The sequence below is a fragment of the Pteronotus mesoamericanus genome, unplaced genomic scaffold (assembly GCF_021234165.1).
Source record: "Pteronotus mesoamericanus isolate MK-2021 breed Mesoamerican mustached bat unplaced genomic scaffold, CSHL_Meso_final contig_502, whole genome shotgun sequence".
Lineage (NCBI taxonomy): Eukaryota > Metazoa > Chordata > Mammalia > Chiroptera > Mormoopidae > Pteronotus > Pteronotus mesoamericanus.
Window position 1 is genome coordinate 5808071 of NW_026555187.1, and position 23607 is coordinate 5831677.

The window sequence follows — 23607 nt, forward strand, 5'->3', positions numbered from 1 at the left end:
GGCAAATCGAACCCTCACTTTTACATTTCCTCGCCATTTTTCAGTTGTAATGGGGGACAAGAAGTCAAATGTAAATTTTCAGTCCAACATCTTTCTGCTGTTGCTTTGACCTCATATTCTTTACGCCCATTTCTGCTTAACTTTTTCGCTAGCATATATCATTATCTATTTCTTTTGTTAGTTTACTGTTTATATCCCTGTATCAGTAAGAAAGCAGAAAGCATCCAGGTTATTTGAACAAGAAAAATTTAAGGTAAAGATTTGTTAATTTAGTATTTAAAATTTTAATGTAAAGAATTTAATGTAAAGTAGAAGGTTGTTCACTACTAAAAGAGGTTAAAGAAAAAAAAAGAAGAGGTTTCACAGAGAAGCCTGGAAGAAGCCGGTGCAGAAAAGCAGTTACTACCTGTAGGCTGCGGGGAGGGGACAGGAAGGACCTGAGGCCGGCGGAGCACCCCCCAGCTCCCTCTGCCCTGTCCCAGGCTGAGGCTCTGCGCTCTCCCAGGAGGGCATGGCTACCGAGCACTAGCTGCATAGCCTGCAGACTCAGCGCAAAATGAAAATGAAAGCTTCCTTGTTAGAAAATTATTAAGAATTTCAAAAGCGTGGCAGCAGAACCTGAAACCAAAGGCAGGGCTCAGTGCCAGGCCCGTGTGAGGAACACACAGCTCTGCGCAGCTGTGCCGGCAGCGACTGGAGGGATCCACGGCCCACTGCCGGCCGGGAAGTCCACTGGGGGCTCAGGCGGCCTTGGCCTGAGGGAGCCTCTGCTGGGCCCGAGAGCGTGGGGTGGCCTGGCCTGGCCTGGCCTGCGCGGCCACAGAGATGGCCCGTGCGGGAAGGAGCCTGGCTCAGGGACACGGCCAGGGCCTTGGCAGGTTACTGAGGATGGAAAGCCCGGCTTCACACTCTAGCTTTTTGTTGCTACAAAGTTACATTTTTGAAGTTAGAATGATACATTTTATTTATCTGTGTGCTATCTGGATTTATAATCTTAAACATCTCTAAATATATGCATGCGCCCTTCCCCTCGCCCTACAAATATTCGTGGCAGTCCCGGCAGAAGACAAAAGAGAGAGTCTCCTGGGAAAGGAGGCATGAGATAGGATTGAGGAGGTATAGAGAAGAGCTGGTGGGAGGAAGAGGAAAGACTTCTTATTTTTATTTAACTGTAGTAAAATACCACACAACATAAAATTTACCATCTAACCTTTTTAAGTGTACAGTTCCGTAGTGTTAAGTATCTTCACATTGTTTTGCAGCCACGCTCCAGAACTTCTTTTTCTTGCAAAACTAAAGCTCTGCTCTCCTTCAACAACTCCCCATCCCCCCGACCCCCATCCCCTGGCAACCACCAGCCTACTTTCTGCTCAATGAATTTGACTCCTCTGTGTACCTCTCAGAAGGGGATTCCGATATTTATCTTCTGTGACTAACTTATTTCGCCGATCGATCACCATCCTCAAGGGCCGTCGCCGGGCAGCGCACGTCTCTGCGTCTTCCCCTGTGAAGGCCTAATGACATCCCATCCTCTGCAAATAGCACATTCGGTTCATCCATTCATCTGTTCGTTTTCACTTTTTTCACGTTTTTGCTATTGTGAATAATACCACAATGGACATGAATGTGCAGCTATCTTTTTGAGACCCTGCTGTCAGTTCTTTTCGGTAAACACCCGGAAACGGGGTCGCTGAAGCACAGAGTAATTCCACTTTTAATTTTTGGATAAGCCGCCACATGGCGTCCCCACCAGCAGCGCACGGGAGCGCCGGCCCTGGTCTCTGCGTCCTCGCCCGCACTTGCTCTTTTCAGTAGCCGCTGTCTTGAGACTGTGAGTTGGGGTCTCCCTGTAGTGTGGGGGTTGGCTCCTCTTTTTTCGCCCTAGGAGGGAAGGAGGGGAGGACGAGGGAGGAAGCAGAGCTACCGCGAAGTGAGCAAGGACAGCGACGCCGCTCCCCGCAGGCCTCGGTGGCTGTGCAGTCCTCCGAGTGCTCTTGGCGCGGGTCTTCGGACTCCACGCTAGCGGCCGAGCGCCACGCTCGCTTAGCTGTCCTCTGCCTGGCCGAGAGCCCGCACAGCTCCCCTCGCTGTGGTCTTCAGAAGGTGCCTGAGAAACTGACCAGCCCTGCCGTCCCCTGTTCCCTCGGGAACACTGAGTAGGGCCTAGCCATGGCGGCGGCAGCAGGAAACTGGGAGCCACACAGCCTCTGCTTCACAGGTAACCCCTCAGCAGCTGAGGGGGCAGGTAGACTCGGGTGTTGTCCCTCAGGGCCACTCCACGTGCAGTGAAACTTTCCCAAACACACAGCAGGTGTGAGGCTCCAGTGTGGCCCCACCTGGGAAGGACCTGTGTGTACATACAGATGGATTCCTGTCCCCTGCTGGGGACGAGCCTGGCCTTCTGACCTGCCACCCTGTCGTTTGCTGTATTTTCACCAGGATATTCAGACCCGGTGTCCCCAGCAAGCAGCCCGCTACCACTCTGGCTCTGCATCTGGACTTGGGTCCAGAGGGTTACGTTTCTTCCTGCCTTCCCTTCATAGAATGATTATTAACTGAAATGATAGTTTAAGAAGGTTGAGTAGAATATTTACCATGCCCTAACGTAACGCCTTGCTTCGTTTGTTGCTGTGTGTCCTTCCACAGGCATAGATCATTTCACAAGTTCACAGTCATGGGGAACCTCAGTCTGCAAGGGCAGAGAGTATATGTACTTTGGCGTCCCGTAGTTACTTGGCACTTGGTACGATCCCTGAGACATAGCATGTGGTCAGTAAAGGATTATACAATAAATACTATTTTATAATATATTGTTTCCATTTTGCATAGTAACATTTTCCTATGTTTCCATTTTATGAATGATTGTAATTTTTAATGGTGCTGTATTTGGCACAGAATAGTAATTTATTCAAGGTTTCCTTAAGTTGGAATTTTGACTGTTTCCTTTGCTGTTGCTTTTACTATAATAGATAATTTTATAAAAATTTCTATGCACATTGTATTTAACGGCTTTGGAATTGGTTTCAAATAAAAAAATTCTAATAATGGAATTATGCGTTAAAGAGGTTTGGACAACTTCATGATTCAATGAGTGTTTCCTTTAGGAGCCAATACTTCCTGGTAGAGACAATCCACTTGTGCCCTCTCTGTAGTTCATACTCATACGAGTATATCTATTTCTAGAGTGTGTCCAAGCCAGTGATGAGGGGCACAGACGCTACTCCCAAAAGCCCCCTAATGCAGCTCTTAGAGGTGTCTGAAGACATTCATCAGAGGCCCACTAGGTGGGATGGAGATCTTTTGGTTTCTGAGTAGTAAAATAGATCCTCAAGCAACGTCCAAAAAGCGTGGTCAGAGCGAAGTCTCTGAGGGGCAGCATCGCTCCAGGCAGTTCTTGCTTTGATGCTGAACAAGACTTGGAGACCTCAGAACCTACTCCCTGTATTAGCTTTTATTGCTCCTCTAATAAGTTAGCACACCTTTAGTGGGTTAAAGCAATGCAAATGATCTTACGGTTCTGCAGAAGTCTGACGTGGGTCTCACTGGGCTAAATTCAGGATATCCGCAGGGCCACATTCTTTCTGGAGACTCCAGGGAGAATGCTGTCTTCCCTTTTCCAGCTTCCAGAAGCTGCCCACATTCCTTGGTTCATACATGACCCCATTCTTTATCTTCAAAGCCAGCAATATCACATCTCTCTTGGAATATTCTACTGTTCTCTCTCGCTCTCTCCCACCTTCCCCCCCCCCCCCAGGTCAATAGCCATGAAGTTTCCCTGGTTTTACCTGACTAATGTGATTAGATTGGATCCACCTGGATAATCCAAGCTAATCTCTCCATCTCAAAGTCCTTAACCTAGATCACGTCTGTGAAGTCTCTTTGGCCGCAGAAGGTCATGCACTCACAGATTCTGGGGATTAAGATGGGGACATTTTTGGAGGGAGGGGTGCCAACCACAAGATCAAAAATGCAGATGTATTTTAACTTAAAAATACACGCATTCCCAAAACATGCAGCATTATTCATTCACTTACATAATGAATGACTGGATTGAGTGACGCAAGTGTAACTGTAGGTGTGAGCTCAGACAATGCTCCATCACCCAGCGGCGTTCAGAGAGCATCCTCTGGTAGGCCACGCACGTTCTCCGTTGCCTCTGTCACCAGGTCAAGCCCATGCCTCTGGACCATCGGAACTACCCGTCTCCCTTCCTTTCCAGGGCCAGGCTCTGCACAATTGCCTGCCCTGTGGGGAGGTGGAGCTGGGGCTGAGGTGTGGCACCCCAGGCAAAGAGAGGGCACAGGAGAGACGAAAGGAGGCCCTGACGGTGGCCTGGTACCTTGAGAGGCTGCTGCGGATGCCCAGCTTCCTAGGCTCTGTTTAAGGGGTTCCTTCTGCAAGAAATGCATTTTCTTCCTTGGTCGTCCTCATCCCTTTGCCCTCCCAGCCTGCTGGATTTTTCCTGCCTGGATCTTGTTTTCAGGAAAGGTTCTCCCTGGAGAGGCACTCCGATAGGTGATCCTGATAACAGGTGGGGTGTGTGTGTGGAGGGGGAGATTAACACCAATGGAAATAGGAAGGAGAGCATAGAAAGCATTCACATTTCTTTCCTGAAAGCCCGCGAGGTGAAGGTGTGGGCTGAGAGAAGCCACTGAATTCAGGGATACAGATCTTGAGGCAACAAATAATTTTTTGGGTGGTGGGAATGCTATGATGGGTTCTGGGCCTAGGATTCAGGACACACCCCACCCCCCTCCCAATTACAGCTGACTCTGAATCTTAGCTCTTCACCCACCAACAAGGTATGCTGGCACCAGACCCCTTTTCAACCCTACAACGAGGCTTCGTGCTCACCACTAGATGGCACCCGAGCTTTGGCTCGCCACCGCAGTGCAGCCCGCAGGTCAGGCCCTTGGTGGTTTGAGACACCTCTACTGAGCCGGGCCCAGCACACGCCTGGACAGAGCCACTCAGAGCTCCACCTGATGAGACACACAGCCACACCTACCCTTGATTTTTCTGAATTTCATGTCAGCATCCTTTTAAACTAAACTTTTTGCTCTATTCTCTGCGTCCAATCACAGGTAAAAAAGAATCCTTTTGTTCCTGAGTCTCCCAAAAGAAAAAGCGTCCCTTTCCTAATGAAAATCAAATGGTTTTGTGATTGCAATTTGTTTGTTTAGGGGCGGCACAGAGTCATACTGACTTGGGTTTGAGTTTTGGCTCTCGTTTTCTGGGTCCTGAGTTTTCTTCCAAAACAAATCTAACCATCCTTGCCTGGTGTGGTTGGGGGAGGGTAAACTATGGGAATGACGCAATGTGTGTGCCATGGTGCCCAGCCCTCGTAGGCACTTTCTATTTCACATCTTCCCCAGGCTGAGCAGGGGCTTTGTCCTACTCACCTCCATACACTGTCAGCCTCATAGTGCCTGACGAATAGGTGGTTCTCTGTAGTGTTTGGAACAAATGAAGAAATTAGCTCACGAATAGAGCTTACTCACCTTGATTGAAATGGACTAATCTCCTATTACTGAAATACCAAACTGGGGAGAATTTAGAGAATTATAACATAAAACTTCTGCTCACGGTTCTTAACAATCTGACTGGAGGAGACAAGACTAATCAAAACACATTTAACAGTGAACACAGAAGCTAAGAAATGAAATGACTAAAAATGTATGGTACCGACTGTTTATAATTACATTTATAGTTCTTTCAACAGGGTTCGGTTTCCCAAAATCTGACATTCACGGGGTTAGCTCACATTGTGCTGTTTGCTGACAGTGGGCTGTTTGGCAGATCCTGGACATTTTGATGAGGAAGAAGAGTCATGCAGCAGGGACATTTTGCCCAAGGGCAGGTCTGGGTGGGTATCCATGAAAGTAAAACTAGAAAAGTTGGCATTTGTACTGCCTGTCACTACGAAAACCAACAAGGAAAGACAAGGATTGAATCTTGATGGGTGTTTTATTCAGATGCCGGGGACCTGAGAAGGCGGTGGGTTATGTACCCCCCAAAACCTTCACATCTCATCTCAAGCCAAGCTTTTTTATATGGGGAATGGCAGGTAAATGGTTTAGAAAAATAAAGGTTAATTGGATAAGAGTTTCAGTTCCTTGGTGAGTTCCTTAGTACTCCTTTATTTGCTGATCAATTCTTTATCTGAGTCCTCCTTGGAACACAAGGACTCAGATACCTTCTCCATCGCTCCCCCAGTCCCTGGGGCACAAGGCTGAACTGTTCCTCAGCCCCCCTGGAGTCAGTAGTCCTGCATTCCAGTTCCTGGAATATGTATCAATCACTTCAGCCTCCCAACTATGACGGGAGCTAAAATCTTTTAACTCTTGAGTTCCCCTGTCAAAAGCATTGTGCTCGTAGGGATGGGATGGAGCAGGGAGGAGACAGGGAAAAAAAAAAGAGTCAAAAAAGGGAGATGAAACGATGTTGAAGATAACATTTTGCCACTGCACTATTCAGCTGATGATCATTTCCTCTTCCCCAGTATGAATAAAGTCATGGAATTTAAATCTGGAAACTCTGTGATCTCACAGCCAAAATTGAAGCCTTTATATACTATCTGTGACTAGAGGCATTCAAGTTACTGCATAAACACTTTCATCTTCATTAGACAGTTTTAATTGTAATCATTAGCTCAAAACTTTCCTCTAGCTTCTGCATCGTTACCGATTCCAGGCTGGAGCCACGTGGATGACGTCTCTGCCTCTCCCGGAGGCCAGTTCTTCGGACCTGCTATCAAATATCTCGGTATTTTGGGTGGAGTTTGTGAAGTGTGGGGCCAAGATCTCCTGAGCGCTGGCTCCAAATCTCGTGAGACTTCAGGAGAGCGTTAGTGAGAGGCGACTTTGCGCCTTGGCTTCTCCCGCTACGCCGTGACACAGTGCTGGGGGGCGCTCTGGCCACGGCCGATTCTGGTGCTCTCGGTCCTCAGGACTCCCAAAGGTTGCCCACTTCCCTTAAGAAGGTATCATTGCCAACGCCATCACGTCTCGCATGACTGTTTCCCTCAGCGACCACCAGAAGTCTAAATCCCAGCCTCCGCAGTGATCCGACATCACCCCGAACCCCGCCCCCATCTGCTCTGTGTGTATCTGAGGGAATCACAGAGCCCTTGCCTGTCCAGCACCCTGCCTTGGTGCTCTGGATGACGGCATCGCAGTTTTCCCACGAAGGGCAATTCCCTTACGTGCCAACAGGTGGCTCTGCCCACCAGGCCCAGCCACTGAGCGGTTCCGCCGCAGTAACCGCAGGGTCCCGCCGGGGTTTCACCGGTGAGCTGAGGGAAGAGGCAGGGGCGAACGCCCAGGTCCGCCTGGAGCTGTTGGGCGCCAGGCGCGGCTGTGTGGGGAGAGGCGGTCCGAGAGCTTAGCCAACCAGGAGAGCGGAACAGAGTGACCGAAAGAGAGCACCCAGGACACACGTTGTGTCCCTGATGCAGACGGGACTGAAGCCCGCAGCCCCGCTGGGTTTCCAGGTACGGGAGCAATTGAATTCTCTTTTCTTTTGCTTAATCTAGTTGGAGTTGGGTCTCCGACATTCGAAGCTGAAAAGTCCTTATATAGTCTCTAACCTGTTTCACCTTCTACCCCTGCCTCTGGGAGCACATTTATGTCAGTGTCCTCTTGGAACACACGTGGAGCGATCGGTGCTTTCTCCTGGGTCCCCCTGTCTTCCCGGAAGGCACCTCCCGCCTCACTGAGTAAAATCTCGCGCCCCCTTCAGGACGCGGGCTCCCCTGCGGGGCCGTCGGGACAGTCCCTCTTTTCGCCTCACCTTCGGAGCCATCAGGTGGGTAGGAGCTCTCCTTGCTCCGCTCCCTGTTGCCACGTAAAAACCACCCTCTTCCTCCTGCTTCAAACTCCCCGGCTTCTTTCAGGCTCGGTCTGCACCTGCCCTTCCTGCTGTGCCTACGGATCAGCCAGCCATGGCCGCACCCTCCGTGAGGACTTCAGCTCCAGGCCCACGGACTTCCTCTGTGGCCCGGTCCCAGCCGCCACCCTCGCAAGTGCATCATCCACGTGAATGATTCTTCCATCACCCCCAGCCACCTGAGACCTCCTTATCATTATCTTGCTACCACACCACATCTGAAATCTCAAATTCCCACTTTTAGCATCTTTATCCATCCTTACAGCTCGCTTACGCGAGCACCCCCAGTGCACACATTTTTTTTTGACTTTGAGACTCCAATTCATATGATCCTCATATTCCGGATCTTATGGTCCATCATTATAGTCATTCTCCTGAAAATACCCTAAATTCCTTTGTCGGTCTTTCCGACCATTATGCTTACCATGCCGTAATTTTATATTGATGACTATATTGGGAACTTAGGGGCGGACACAGAAGCGCCAGAGGTTCCACTTTGTACTTATTCTTCCTCTCTCTGGGTCTCTCCGCCCACCTGCGGGGTCTGCTGACCAGCAGTGACCCCAGGCCCACCCCAGACACAGAGGCGGTAGCTATGGAGAACTGACACGGATCCATGGACTCCTACACTGGCCCTTTGTGGTCCTCCCGCAGCAGCTGGACGTGGCGAGCTTCCAGAATTCCTGCAAATGCCCGATCATGCCCCATGACAGGGCTGGTTAGTGGTTTTTCTCTGATCCTTTAGCTCCAGATTTGGACTTTTACTTACCCTGCCCCTCCCACGATTGTGTAAGCCCATAAGAGGTCTAATTACTATAATCCACAATGCTTACTTAGCGCAATGCCCATGACCCGCTTTTTTTGAGCTTGCCCCAGAGAGGATGAATATTGCTTGAGAAAAAACACAACCTACTGACTGGCTACACTGTAATTCATGGCACGTACTAGTCATCTGATTTCGTCTGTCCAGAATCCTTTTCCTCTTTGTATAATAATATTACAACCTTGCTGGATGAAGTATCCACCCCTCACTGAACAGCCTTGGTGAGACTTTCGATCTAATTGTTCTTTGCTCCAATCTAGCCAATCAGATGCACTCTCCTTGCGATTTGAATGTGGAGGGCTAGAACTCAGTAATCCCAACAGCCGCATTCTAGAACTGCCATGTGCGAGTTCCTGCTTGACATCCACGGGGCTAAGCTCGTCCCTGTTACTTGGCTCCTTCAGTTTTTCCTGTGACCGTGTAAACTCTGTTCTGTCCATTTAGATTTGTTGCTCACTTAGCCAGAGCCGATGTCTGAGACTTGCACAAACCCTAAATGAGCACTCTCCTGTGCCCAACAATCCTGCTACTTGGCCCTAGTCAATATGGACTTCCACCTTCCAAGAGAGTTATCTGTATCTTTCCTCTCTTCTCCAACCTGCGTTCTGCCCCACCAAGCTTCAGTCCATACTTCCTCGAGAATATGGAAGCATTTGACATCTTCCTATCACCAAGTCGACAAGCCTACTGGCAACTGAACTCACATTTTCTGTTCTTTCCAGTTACAATGCTTTCTTTGTAAGCATTGTGCCTCCCTGCCCCTATCAAAGGCCAAGCTCCCACCCGTGCTCCGCACCCACCTCCACTTGCTGTCTCAAGGTGTATGCGTCTGCATTTAACTTCCCTGTCTCCTACCTCATCACCCCTTTTCTTCCCTCTACTGGATCCTTCCCATTAGCACATAATTGTGCCCTAATGCCGTCTACTTTTTAAAATACACCTTTCCTTGATTCAATATGCTCCAGTAGCTGCCATCCTACTCTTGGCTCCCCTTTCACAGAGAAACTTCTGGGAAGGGTTGTTTCTGCTTTCTCACTTCCCATTCCCCCTTCAACCCACTCCCACTGGGCGTCCATTCTCAGTACTTCAACCGAAGCCGCTCTTGGGTTGCGGTCACGGGTGGCATCCATCTTGCCAGGTTCTGTGGTTCTTCTCTGCTCTCATCTTGTGCTCTCAGCAGCGCCCAGCACAACCAAGCTCTCTCTCATTTTCTAAGTTTCCTCTCTGTTTCATTGACACCCCAAACTCCTGCTTGTCTTCTGCCTCGTTAATTGCTCTAAAGATTATATCCAACTCGCCACCATTTTCCCTCCTTTATTTCTTTCATACTATAATGATCTTGCTTATTTTTTTTTTCAGGTACTAGCTTATTTTCAGTCTCTTCCTATATTCACACTGAAATGTGAGGTTCTTTGGGACGGGAATCTAATTTTTGTTGTCCACACTGTTCAATTGGCAAACAGTAGGTATTCAGTAAATGTCTTTTGAAAGATAAACATGACATTTTTCCCCTGGCCTTTTGTCAACCAGGTTAGCTTTCTCTTGGTGTACTCAAGTTGGTCAGTATCCCTCTACAAATATGGACCTTGCCAAAGATTCTCTGCTTGTCCTAATTCCTTTTTTTTTTTTTTAAAGAATTTATCTATTTCTTTTTAGAGAGGGGAAAAGAGGGAGAAAGAGAGGGAGAGAAGCATCAATGTGTGGTTGCAATTCGCACGCCCTGCTGGGGACCTGGCCTGCAACCCCAGCATGTGCCCTGCACTGTGACCCTTTGGTTCGCAGTCCAGTGCTCAATCCATTGAGCCACACCAGCCAGCACTGCTCGTCCTAATTCTAACTGGCCTCTTCCCAATTCTGTTCTCAACTAGGCCCTGATTTTTTGGGCTTCCGCGTTCATCTCTGCTTCGTCTAATTTGAGCAAGAACTCTGTTGGGTCAGTTGAGCGACAATCCCTCAGCCTTGATTTCTGAGCAGCTTTCGTACCCCTCAGTGTCTTGCCGCCCAGGCCCGCCTTCCACGGCACTGCTGTTGGGTTGGTTTAGCAGGGATCCCTGTTACCCACACCCACAATGTGTCCTCGTAGTAATTTTTCAAGTCTGACCCTGCTCCTTGACTATATGTTTCCACTTGTCCTTTTTGTGTTCAGAGTTAAGCCTTTCCCTTTCCCCTACTACAACCCCCCATTATGGTGGTTCCCCTTGAATAAAGCGTGCCTTGCTGTCTGTAACAGGTATTGTGAAAAAATTTTAACAACCCTAACATTCTATTACTACAGCCTAAAATCGCAGCAGCTCCTTGGAAGTCGTCTTCAAGGCTGTCCTGCTGAAGCACACGTGACTGGTGCCCCCTGACGCTGTGCCCCGGTGGCTCCCCGTGCCACATGGTTTCCCAGCGCTGAGTGGGGGGAGTTAGCTGCACTTTCAAAAATTTCAGTTCTCCTCCTTTCAGTGTATAGTTTCCTTTTCTTTAAAAAAATTTTTTTTTTGTTTTGTTTAGAAGGGAAATCTTCATAAAGTTTCCTCATAGGAAAAGTTTGGTCCACCTTTTAGGCCTGGTAAGTTCAGAACCTCGCTGCTGCCGTTCAGCATATTAGGTATGTGCTACCTGCAAGTTTTGGAATCCTGCTTTGTCTGTCTTCTTGAAAATGTTAGACAGGATAGAGTCCAGGTCAGAAAGCTGGACACCTTTATTTGCTCATTTTACCGAGGAGGCAGACTGCGCTGAAGAGAATTTGAGTGGCTGGTCAAGTTCACAGATCAGGAAAGTTTCAAAGAAAAGAACGGAAGGAGACCTTCCCTCAGGCTGATAATGAGGAAAAGATCAAGCCCCTAGGGTTCCCTGAGCATATCATCATCTGAGGCACTTCTGGCTCTCAAAACACTAAAAAAACAAGAACGTTTCAGAATTAAAAGTGATCTAATTGAATCATGTGTGGAAGGAGCATTGGACCCAGCACATTAGGTTTCAGTTCTTTTCTTTGAAACTTTCCTGATCTATGAACTTGACCAACCACTCAAATTCTCTTCAGTGCAGTCTGCCTCCTCGGTAAAATGAGCATATAAAGGTGTCAAATCTAGCTGCAGGGTGTGGCAGATGAGAGACTCCCTGGAGCATGTGCGTGGTAGAGGTCTGTCATTCTGTGACTCCCACGGTGACAGAACCCTTCTCGTGAATGCAGTGGCCTTTTAGCATCTGCTCTCATGTCACTTATAATAATGAAGCATTGGGGGAGATACCCCAATTACCACCAAGAAGGTATAAATTATGACACACACACAATGGCCATTGTACAGCATTTGAAAATCATGTTTTAGAATGCTTCTTTAATATATGGAAAACTAAGTAAAAAATGCTATTTTATTTATAACATAATCCCAGAAAAATGTGGAAGGAAGTATATGAAGTGCCCAAAGTAGTTATTTTGGGGTGGTGGAATTATTCATCATTTTTTTCATTTTTTCATTCATTTTACTTAGTTCTCTGTTTTATGTATTACTCATAAGAAAAAAAACTGGAAAACATTTTGAGATGGTTAATACACATGTAAGTAGCTTTATAAATGTTCATGCCCTTTAACTATATGAATTCCACTTTGGGGATTTAATCTAAATAGGTAATTCAAATAACAGAATATACTGCATACAAAGATGTTAGTGTTATGCAATTTATATTAGGGTAAAATTGTAAACAGTCTAACGAGCAGGAAAGGTTACATAAAAGCACATGATCTAATTACAATGAAGGCGGACTTTTAAAATTGTGTATATAAAGTCTGTAATAACAAAAGCTTATGAATCAATGTTAAGAAAGCAGAATAAAATTATATTGTGATTACAACTATATCATTTTTTAAAAAAGCAAAAAGTAATGCACTAAAATTTTTTTGGGTTGTGAGACTCAGGGTAATTATAAATGTTATTTTTATTTTTCTATACTTTTCAAATATAAGCATTTATTACTTGTGTAAATAGAAAAAAATGTACAATTGTCTTAAAATAAATACCTGGTCTATGGAGGGAGACTGATGAGTCACGCTTATCTCTTCTGGGGAACCTCCTGGGCGGGGGCGGGAGCCAGGCTGATAAACCACTATCCTCGTCCAAGGGCCCCAGGGCCCCGCCCCCAGAGCAGGGGCCTCAGGCCTGGTCACTCATTGTCAGATGGAACACAGTCCCTCCCACGGGATGGAGCCTGGGCCTCAGAAGTCCAGCCCAGGATGTGGGTCTCTCCCATGGCTCTTTGAAATCCCCAGAGAGAAGGGAGGGGGCCTTCTACCCACTCATTCTTCCTCAGACTAACCCCAGCCAGAAAAACCCCCTTCTTCTAGTGCAAGCGAGGATGTGGAGAAAAGGGAACCCCTAAATACCGTTGGTGAGATTGTAAATCGGTGCATCTACTACGGAAGAAATAGTATGGAGTTAAATTAAATATTCAACTCCAAAATTAAAAATAGAGTTACCCGACAATCCAACAAAACCACTTCTGGGTATATATCCAAAGAAAACAAAAGCATTTACTCAAAAACATATATATACCCCTACATTCATTGCAGCATTATTTACAGTAACCAAGATATGGAAGCAATGTGAGTGTCCATTGATAGATGATGGGTAAAGGTATGGTGCATATAAACAATGGACTATTACTCAGCAATAAAAAAAAAGAAATCTTGCCATTTGCAATGACATGGATGGACATGGAGGGTAATATATAGGTGAAATGAGTCAGGAAGACAAATACTGTATGATTTCACTTACATGTAGAATCTATTAAAAAAAACCCCAAAACAAAACAAAACAAAACAAATCAGAAACAGACTCATAGACATAGGAAGCGAACTGGTAGTTGCCAGACAGGGGTAGGGGTTGGAGAGCAGGCAACGCAGGTGAGGGGGGTTAAGAGGTAGAAACTCCCAGTTATAAAATAAGTGTCATGGGGATGTAATGTACAACACAGAGGATATAGTCAATAATACTGTAATAACTTCATGTGGTGACAGGTGGTAACTAGACTTACCTTGGGGATCATTTTGTAATGGATATCAATATCAAGTCACTGTGAGGTAAACCTGAGGCTAATAGGATATTGTTTGTCGATTAAACTTCAAGAAAAGAAAAAGGGAAATCCCCTTGTGCTTTTCTTGTCACCTTCCTCTATACCTTCTCCTTGGGGCACTTCTGCTAATGTTGACCTTAAACAAATAGGCAGCCAAATAGTTGTCCAGCAAAATGTGTTTTCTTGGGAACAACAAAGAGTTGCAATTCGGGACGTGTGGTCTAGTGGGAAACTATGTGCAAGTCCAGAGAAACAGGCGATGTAGGTGTTTTATGGATGTGGGAGGGGCTGTCCTAAAGGAAGACTGCGTGGGCGTGGAATGGACATTGGAGGTATAGGGACGGTTCATTGGCTGAATTAGGGCGGTCTCCCACTGGAGTTGTTTCCTGAACGGAGTTGTTTCTGGCGGGAAGGAATTTCTGCTTTCTCCTGCTGAAGTCGTGAATTACTGTCACTTCCTGCTGGGGGTGCAAGGTACACCATTTCCGGATGAGGTCCGTGGTGTGGGTTGAGCGACATGCGTGAGTTCCCTTAGCTTCCTGCTTCCATTTTAGATGAGGTTTCTGTTTATTAATGTTCACCATAACAATGATCTTTCTGCCAGAGGACAGTAGCCTACTGAGACACCAGTCATAGCAGAGTATTTCAGTGACTCTGTACACACCTTATGAGACATGTATGGCTATCATCATTTTGCAGGTCATGGAGATTGAGAGCCACTAAGCCATTCTCTTGAGATCACACAGCGAGGAAAAGGCAGGTCCCACTGACTGTCTCCAGCCCATGCTGGCAGCCAACGCCTTGGTGCGGCTGAACGCCCGGCCCTTGCTCTGGCCTCGCCTGCTGCCCCTCCTGCTGCAGGTGCCCCCTTGTTATCTCCACGGACTACGGCTTTCTTACGTCATTCTCTGGGCATCCTTCCCCCCACCCCCCGGCCACTCCCTGAGGTCAGGAGCAGCCACTCAGCAGCCTCCGTGCACATGCATGTGTGCATCACTGTCCTGGGGGGTCCCAGGCCGCTGAGCTGGGCTTCAAGACTCTACCAAACTTGGTCCAGCCTAGATCCAGCTCCCTTTGGAAATGGCTTCCTGGAACCACCCTGGCCTTCGCTTACTATTTACTGAGCACCTACTAAGGGTCCGGAACTGGCATGGGCTGCTGCTGATCTTTAGGCAAGAGCCCCTTTAATCGTTTTATACACATTTTTGGTTAAGGAAACCCCGGGGGCAGTGTGGCCTGACAGGAGAGGTTGCCCACACAGCCGCCCACAAGAGTCCTTGGGGGAAGGCCTCTTTCCTTCCCTCCTGACCGGAATCTGCAGCTCTGGGTATTCTTTCCCACAGCCTCGCTTTCCAGCTCTCCTTTCTTCCTGCCCCTCTTCTCTCTCCCCATCTTCCTTTTTGACCACAGGCTCTAGATACAGTCGTCTCTCTCTGTCTCTCTCTGTCTCTCTCTGTCTCTCTCTCTCTCTCTCTCTCTCTCACACACACACACACACACACACACACACACACAATTTCCCCTTTGGCCACGTGCACCACCATGCCAACACAGCACCTTCAAGAAGCTAGTAGAGTCATTCTCTTATTTTGCTCCCACATTTAGAGAATCCTCAAGGCTTATAGCTGTACAGCTGGGAAGAGGGGCCCGGCAGGGCGTGCGGGCACTGGGATTGCTCAGCGGCCCAGGGCCGGCCCGGGACCAAACCATCAGCTGCTTCCCCACCCCACTGGCCCAGAGGGACAGTCTCCAGCAGGCCAGCTCCGATGCCCAGGATGGCTCGGTTTCCCTCAGGTCAGAGGGAGTCAGGTCGGTTCCCAGCGAGCGCGCAGCTGCTGAACTGAGAAGCGCTGTGCTGGCTGGACTGTGGTGGCACACGGACCCCCAGAAGCGGCAGCGGTGGGGGGCCTGAGCTCTGTCAGCTGAGGCCCAGCTGAGAACTCCCCTCCCAACTTCGGAACAAGGTGAAACGAACTGTGAGAGAGACAGCTGGCAATAACAGCCTCCTACGAGTGCACGACATTCTGTAGTTTCCCAGGTAACTTTACAGAAAATATGTCACTTGAGCCTCAGCACAACCATAGGGCCCAAGAAAGATCGCTGTTCCCACTTCCCAGATGAGGAAACTAAGTCCCAGAAAAGAAATGCAGCTTGTGCAAGGCAGTGGTACAGCTAGAGCTCAGACCCTGGTCCTCGGGCTCAGAGCCGGTCTCCTGGCTTTCACTGGTCTCCCTCTTCATTCCGTCTCCATTAAAAGAGCAGATCCCTCTGGTTTGGTCATTGCCTCTGCTTAATTATCAGCTCATACTTTTGCAGGGATAAGTGGAGGTTTATTGAGAACACAATCCCATTGTGACTGGTCACAGGACTGACACTGGGGAGAGGGCCCCACTTCTGGAAGAACCACCCCCGTGTCAGCGAGGGCCACCTGGGAAACGGTTTTCTGAGATGACCTAGGTTTTATCACCTAAGTTTTGTGCCCAGAGATGAGATTTCCTCAAAAATTTCCTTGCAACCAACCACTCTGCCACTGCGTTCTCGCAGGGTGAAAAGGGATTTCTGCCGCTGCGGTGTGTGGGCATCCCTTCGCTTCCACGGGGGATGGACTGATGGGGGGTGGCCCACCCAGCTGCCTGCCCAGCCCGTCTTATCTCCAAGGCCCAGCTGGGGCTTGTGGACCTCCCGTTCTCCGAGCGTCTTGCCGGCGCTGGCAGAGTCGAACTCATCTAGAGTGGGAACTCCCATTCTAGGATGGAACTTACACTGAGTGTGGCCCTGCCCCCCTGTACACAGGTGAACCCCACTCAGCACAAACACTGGGCGCTGTGACAGAGGTGTCTAAAAGGGTCACCCCCACGGAAGATGGGAGTGGAAGCAAGGAGGGGCAGCCCTGCCCACTGGGGCGATGGGGTGGGGCTCCCAGGCTAATTATGGGTGTCAGAGCCAAAGGTCTTCTGAGCACGGGAACCGGCGTTGCTTCATTTCCCCACCCTCTCCCCTTCTCCGCCAGACCCACTGGAGCTTCCTCCAGTTCTTCCATGATCCTTGACCTCCAGTGCCGCAGCAGGGGACTGGTTTTCCTGATTTTCTACGTCTTTCCATTACATTTTCGTTGTTTCCTGCCTGCCCTGGTCACCCTGTGCTTGCCCCACCTAATTACAATAACAACTGCCACAAAAAGAAGCTGGTGTTGAGCCTACTAGGCTTATTAAATCTTATGAACTCCAACCCGGGGGGAATAGGTACTGTCAGCTCTGTCTTATAGTTGAAGAAATGGAGGCTTAGAGAAGTCAAGAAACTTGCCCAAGGTGACAGGCTGGTAAGCAAGCTGCCCAGAGCCCCCACCCACACCTGCTTCACAGCCTGGAACACCTGACAGCTTCTGCCCAACCCAAACCCACCAGGCCTGTGTCCCATTCGTCAGCCCTCCCCGATCTACACGTGTCTTTGGGCTGGGACACTTGAGTTGCCGGAGAACTGGCTGAGGAGACAAAGACACACAAGCATTCACACATAACCACCTGGGCGACCTCTGCCAAGTCCCTTCCCTCCTCTGGGTCTCAGCTTCCTTATCTGCAGAAAGAGGAGTGCAAGTAGTTATTCATGTTCAGCTGCATACTCCACTTAATGAGAAGGTGGGGACACCGAGGCCAGGGGGGAGGATCACCTCAGAAAATAGCTGGAGCACAGCCAGAAAAGCAAACCAAGAGATTTGACCCTCAGCAGAGCATTGATTTGTTCCTGAGCCGGGGACTGACACCTAGGAATGAGCCCAGTGGGGCCCAGCGGGAGGGGAAGAGGCCCTCAGCCCTTTGGAGCTGGCAAAGCTCAGAGAGTTTCACCCTGGGGGGGTTTCGCCTTAGTCCCGGGGCTCCGGGCAGAATGAGTTGGATGCCTCTGATCCTTTCATGTCTGTGCCCTGACCGCAGAGCTTTCAAAGCCATTTTCCTCAGAAACAACAAGAACTGGTGTTTGCAGCAGCGACTGAAATGGGACACCTGGAGGTTTGAGGCGGAGGGCCAGGCTCGCCTGGGGGTGGCGGCTGGGGAGGAACGCACACCGCTTGGGGCGTCCTGAAGGAGGAAGTGTTTGCAAGGGTTCTTTGGGAAAACACGAGGCTGGGAGACCTGAGTGGCTTGTTTACATGATTTGGTTGCAAATTCCTTTTCTTAGTCGTGGCGCCTGTTGTGCGGCCCCTCTGGACGGGTCTCCTGACACCTGAAGTTTGTAGGGCCCAATACCACTGACGACGCTGCAGAAACATTATCTCGATTTGTCTGTACTTGCTGTTTGTATGTAATCAGAGCCAGACGGGATACTCCTGTAAGGTCCAATTCACAGACGGGGACGCTGAAACTCAGAGGGCTGGCCTTGCTGAAATCGCCCACGGGCACACCCGGGGCAGCGGCCGTGGGTTCGGGTAGCCCTTCCTAACTCCTTAAACCCCACAAGCCCGTATTCTCTCATACTTCTTTTCCTTCCTTCTCGATCCTTGACCCCAAAGCCGGCCTCTACGGGAGCTTCCCTCACCCGTCCAGAGACGGAGGAGACAGACTGTTTTCCGCGCCGCACACTTGGCTCCCCCTTTAGGAGGAAACTGGTCAGAGGACCGGCTGAACTGACCTCGTCTGCGATGGGCGCATGGATTTATATTTGGAAGATCCTTTGAACTTTTAGAGATTAAACACAAAAGCCAACCCACGCCGTGGTTTCGAGCTCCCCGTGTTTCCAGCGCCCTGTGGGCTGGAGTGGGCAGCGCACGGGGGCCCGGCAGCCGTTTCCTGGCGCCGGCTCTGCCGCGCGCTCCACTCATAGGTCGCCAGTCGCTTCCTCTCAGGGGCCGGGCCCAGCAGCGTGGCTGTTCCGCAGCTGAGTCCAGCAGTTTGCTCGAGGGCACTCGGTTAATAAGTCAGAACCAGGATTTCAAAGCACGGCCGACCTTTCCCCAGCCACCCTACCGCGCGGCGGCAGGGACGACCCAAACTCAGGACTCCTCGCTGCGCGCCCAGCGCCGGCTCCGACCTGGACTCACGCTATGCTTACGGCTCCACACTCCGAAGTCAGCTCTATCCATCTCTAAAAAGAGATGCCTGTAGAGAAGGTTAGATGCGGAGTGTGGCAGGCTGAATAATACCCCCCCCCCCCCCCCAACCAAAGGTACCCATGTCCTGATCCCTGGGACCTGGGAGTGTTACTTTCTATGGTCGTAGGGGCTTGCAGGTGTGGTGACTGAAGGAGCTTGAGATGGGGAGATTAGCCTGGATCGCCCAGAGGCACCCTAAATACTGTCACGAGCATCCTCCAAGGAGGAGGCAACCAGGCAGAAGAGGAGGTAGGAGATGTGAGGACGTAAGAGGAGGGCGTGGCGGTGGGAGGAAGCAGGTGGGTGACAAAGCAGTCCAGGTAGCCTCCGGAAGCTGCAGAAGGCAAGGGAACAGGCCCCGGGAAGCCTGCAGGACGCCTCCTGGCCCGGGCACCTTGACTTCGTCCAGTGAGACTGACTTCAGACTTCTGGCCCCCATAGCTCCACTAAGAGAATAAGTGTGTGTTGTTTTAAGCTGCCAATTTGGGGAATTAGAGCAGTCACGGGAAACAATACAAGTACTATTCATCTATTTAAGAAAATAAATTAAAGCATTTAACATGTAAATAATCTACAGTTATTCACTGTGAACAGAAGCCATGATTGCTTCACTTGGTTGGCTCCTGGATATTTGAATTTAAAATAATTTTAAGTTACTAATAAACCCAAACTATACTAGGCTAGGTATGGCAAGACCTAATGTTATATTGAGAATATGGAACTTTTGTTTATGCATCTGAAAGTAAATTTTAAAGACTCTGTATCAGACTTCTACCAGCTCAGGCTGACCTCCCCTCAGTGGATCTAAGAAGGAAGTACACTTAGTACATGGAACACAAAGACGGATATACTTGGCAAGGAGGAAAGAATTTGCAACTTACCTTTGAGTTCACTTTTATTCTGATGAAGAATTATTTGTTCAGTTATACATTTCTGTCTTGGGTGATGAGGTCTACATAGAAATGCGTCTTTTTGGCACACAATGTAATTTTTAAGCTTCATGTGCATAATATTAATAGCTTATTATTTTAAATACTATGCAAGACAAATACTTCAACCCTTTACTTTTGGGACCAGATATGTAAGCAGAAAGAAAATTCATGGCTTGCTTATTCTTCTCCCAGAAGAAGTTAGCATGTGGATTTCAGCCTTGTGCTCTCTCTTGGATGTGTTTCTGGTTTTTTTTGTATAATTGTTATGCACAAAGATGATGTTTATTTCACACATTGTCTGGCTGGAGTTACCACCGACTATGCAAATTATTGTTTGTAATAATGGCTGTTTTAATTGTAATCCTTTTGTTGCTGAACTCAAAGGGTTCATTGCCTGGGGTTTTCTATTCAAAAAAGACACGTGGATGCTGTTAGGTAGTTTTATTTACTTGCAGCAAGTAAAGGAGACAGAAGATTCATACCCACAACAATGTCTCCAGGAAGGGAGGCTTAGACATTACTCATATACACTATTTGGTTAGTTATACATTGATTTCTTCTTTACAGTCGGCTACACTTAATCCTATTGGGTTCCTGTCAAGCTCATCCTGTTTACAGCTGCATCTGCAAAATGCCATGTGGCATTTTAACATTTAGCAAGAATTGCTCAGACCTTGAGGCCCTCATCCTATCTGGCACCTTTGCCCGTGAACATTGGTTTGAACAATACAATATAAAAATCTAGTTGGCCTAGGCTATTGTGCATGTCACGGCTCTCCTTAGGTATTTGCAAAGCAGCTAAGCAAATGATCACTGGGGCTCGTTTAATAGGAAGTTCAGTGACAGACCATGGAAAATCACCACATACTTAGAATTGTGTTCAACATTCTTTTCCTGGTGGCAGGACTGTCAGCTTTGTGGAGGCTCCTTGGTGGGGCTCAAAAAAAGTATCACCTCTTACACCCTCTGGACTACAATAGAAACATCCGTATGAAACATAGAATGCAAGTTATTAACTAGTTCTAGTTGTAGCGATGCTGACTTGGAATCAGAAGAGCAGCTGGAGACAGGGCTGAGGAGAAGATGTGAGGCTTGAACTGGACCTTGGAAAGAGAGAGAAACACTGTCTGAGCCTGCACGCAGCAGATGAGAGGTGGACGTGAGGGGCGAGGCCTGTCTTTGCACCCTGCCAGAAGCAGCTGCTTGCTGCCGACGCGAATTTTGGGTCCCTGTAAACACCTGCTGTGCGCTGTGCTGTCCTCGGGGTAGGACACATATAAACACTGCCAGGTACACTTTGAGACGGCCCAGCTGATGTTGCCCGGAGGAGGACATCACTGTACGCCCAGACTGCCCAGGTCTGGCACTGGGTGGCCGCCCTGCACCTCTTGCCGTCTAAGGCACAGGGCCGCCTCCTCGTCAGGGTCGGCTCACGGTGTGACTTCTATCATCCCCTCTGGATTGGGGTCACCAGGACCCAGTCCTGTCCTTCCGTTGTATCCTTCTCCACACCTTGCCCCATGTCGGGCCCAGATGGCTGCACCTAAACCCGAGTCAATCTGCAAAGCCAAATGGATGCCAGTAGAAGGATTTGGTGGGATTATACAATAATAACAGCCTATGAAGGAAACCTTAGAAAGCTGGCGAATAGGTAAGAATGGCTCTTTCTTACCATCCAAATCTCATGGTTGCTCTCTTTTTATGTTCTTGTCTTGAAATCACTGTTAGAGACCCCCCTTTGTCCAAAGTCAGGTAAGTAATTACCTTCAAACAGACTGGGGACATCTCTAGAGCTGCCAGGGCCATAGGTAAAATTTTAATGGCCATGGCCACTGATACTTTTTTTTTTTTTTTTTTTTTGCTTATGTTCCACCTGGGGGAAAAAAAACTCCTAAAGTTCATTTTACTCCAAGGCCAATGGAAAGGTATATGACTGTCCTGCTGGGCAGCGTGGGTCTGCTGGAGGGCGGCCGTGGGCCGCTGAGCCCCTGGAGTGGACTGCGCGGAAGAGGGCCAGGCCTCCATTCTCACACACGCAGCCAGGCCAGGCTAGATCTGCCTGTGCAGCCCGCGCCTCCTGTGGGATCTCACCTGCAGATCCGGAAGCAGCGAGTCTGACACAACAGCCAGCTGCCCTGACAGCCGCCTCCAGACCGGCCTGTGCGGGAGGGCCGTGCCCAGCGCCCTTTCTGTGGGTCTCAGGCAGACGGGCGCCAGTAAGCCCCCTTCCAAGAGCAAGGAAACCGTCTTCCCCTTTCAGTGACAGATGTTGCAGGAGGGGCACTGCCCGGGAAGGGGTTACGTGCTTTGGATCATACAGTGGAAGGCAGTGGGGGAAGCAGGCACTCCTGGTCCGTGGCTTCTAACCCTCAGCTTCGCCCATGAGACCCCACCACCCTGCTTGCTGCTGCCGTCCAATCCAACCGCTTTATCTGGCAAACATGCTGTCTTTCATTCTCCCTTTTCTTTTTTGATCCCTGCCTCTATTTGGTTTTGTTCCAGACACACTTGTTGGGGAAGTAGATCAGGGAGGTCCAAAATATTTGACCTGGGTGGGCTGCCCAGTATCACATCTGGCCACACCTGCTGGCAGGGCTGCCTCTTCCCTGACAGTCGCATCTGGAGCGGGCAGATGGCGGCTGCCGCGCAATCTGCAGAGGTGCAGCTGCAGTGTGGCCCAGCTGCGGCCGGCTTCCCACCCCTCCCCACGGCCAGGTGCTGAGCCTCCCCACCCTTGTCCCAGACACACATGGGGCTGGCAGCCGGTTTCTTATCTCCTCCTGTGGCTTCTTCTTGCTGTTCTTTGGTCAAGAATGAGAGGAGAGGCTCAGGGACTGCACTCTCAAACTATGTGATAGTCACTTACAGCCTCAAGCCTTAAGTCACGGGTCAAGGGTGAACCCCAAAGGGCATCTCTAGGGAGGACTGAGCACACCTGCTCTAGTTTGGGCAGGACGTGTGTGGAACCAGAGAGCCTTCCTGCCCACCCGTGCCTCCGTGTCCCTAGCTGAACCACCTTTCTAAAAATAGCGTATTGGTCTCAGAGTAGAAAATCTGGAAAAGCCTGAAAAATAGAAAGAAAAAATCACCCTCTATTCTCCCATCAGCATCTTGCTGTTTTCACATATCTTTTACATAACTGAGTCACCCCACGTATACAAGTACGCATCCTGTTTTAAAACAATGGCTTTTCCTTATTGTAAATGAGATACATGTTCGTTAGGCGGCGTTCAGGAAATTCAACCACAAAGAAAAGAAAATGACTTCTTGTCCCTTCATTGAGAAATGACAAACGTTAATATTCTGATGTTAACTTTCTAGTCTTTTTAATGAGTATTAATATACCTCAAGGAGGAAAAAAGCAAGGAGGTTCATCCTCTAATTACTTTTTGGTAACTTCCCTCTTTCACTTAACTCAGCATGGATGTTTTCTGTATCATTAAATGGTCTTTTGCCTTATTTATGACGGCAGAACACACAGACAGATGTGCCACGTTTTATTTAGCCAATCTCCAGCTGTGGAACTTTGATTTGGTTCTAATTTCTTCCCATCATAAAGTGGGCTAATTGGAGCAACAGCCTTGCATGGCCCTGTTTGCATTTACCGCTCTGAATCCCTGGCCCGGTGCCCTCATGGACTACGGCAAGACTGTACCTCCTAATCGTGAAAGGGCTTTGAGAAATACACACATTGCTCTGCATATCTGAGGAGTTATTGTTATTTGTCATTTAATTCAGGAAATAGTTGGTGTTCCGGAAGTGGTACATGTACTAAGTAAAGAATGATTTAACACACACACAAAAAAGCAAACACATGCTACTTCCTA

At 48.8% G+C, this 23607-nt stretch overlaps 1 pseudogene; it reads left to right on the plus strand.

Moving 5' to 3' along the window:
- Window positions 1-2169: 2169 nt before the first annotated feature.
- Window positions 2170-23607, plus strand: part of LOC129074931 (60S ribosomal protein L10a-like) — a 47665-nt pseudogene continuing 26227 nt past the window's right edge.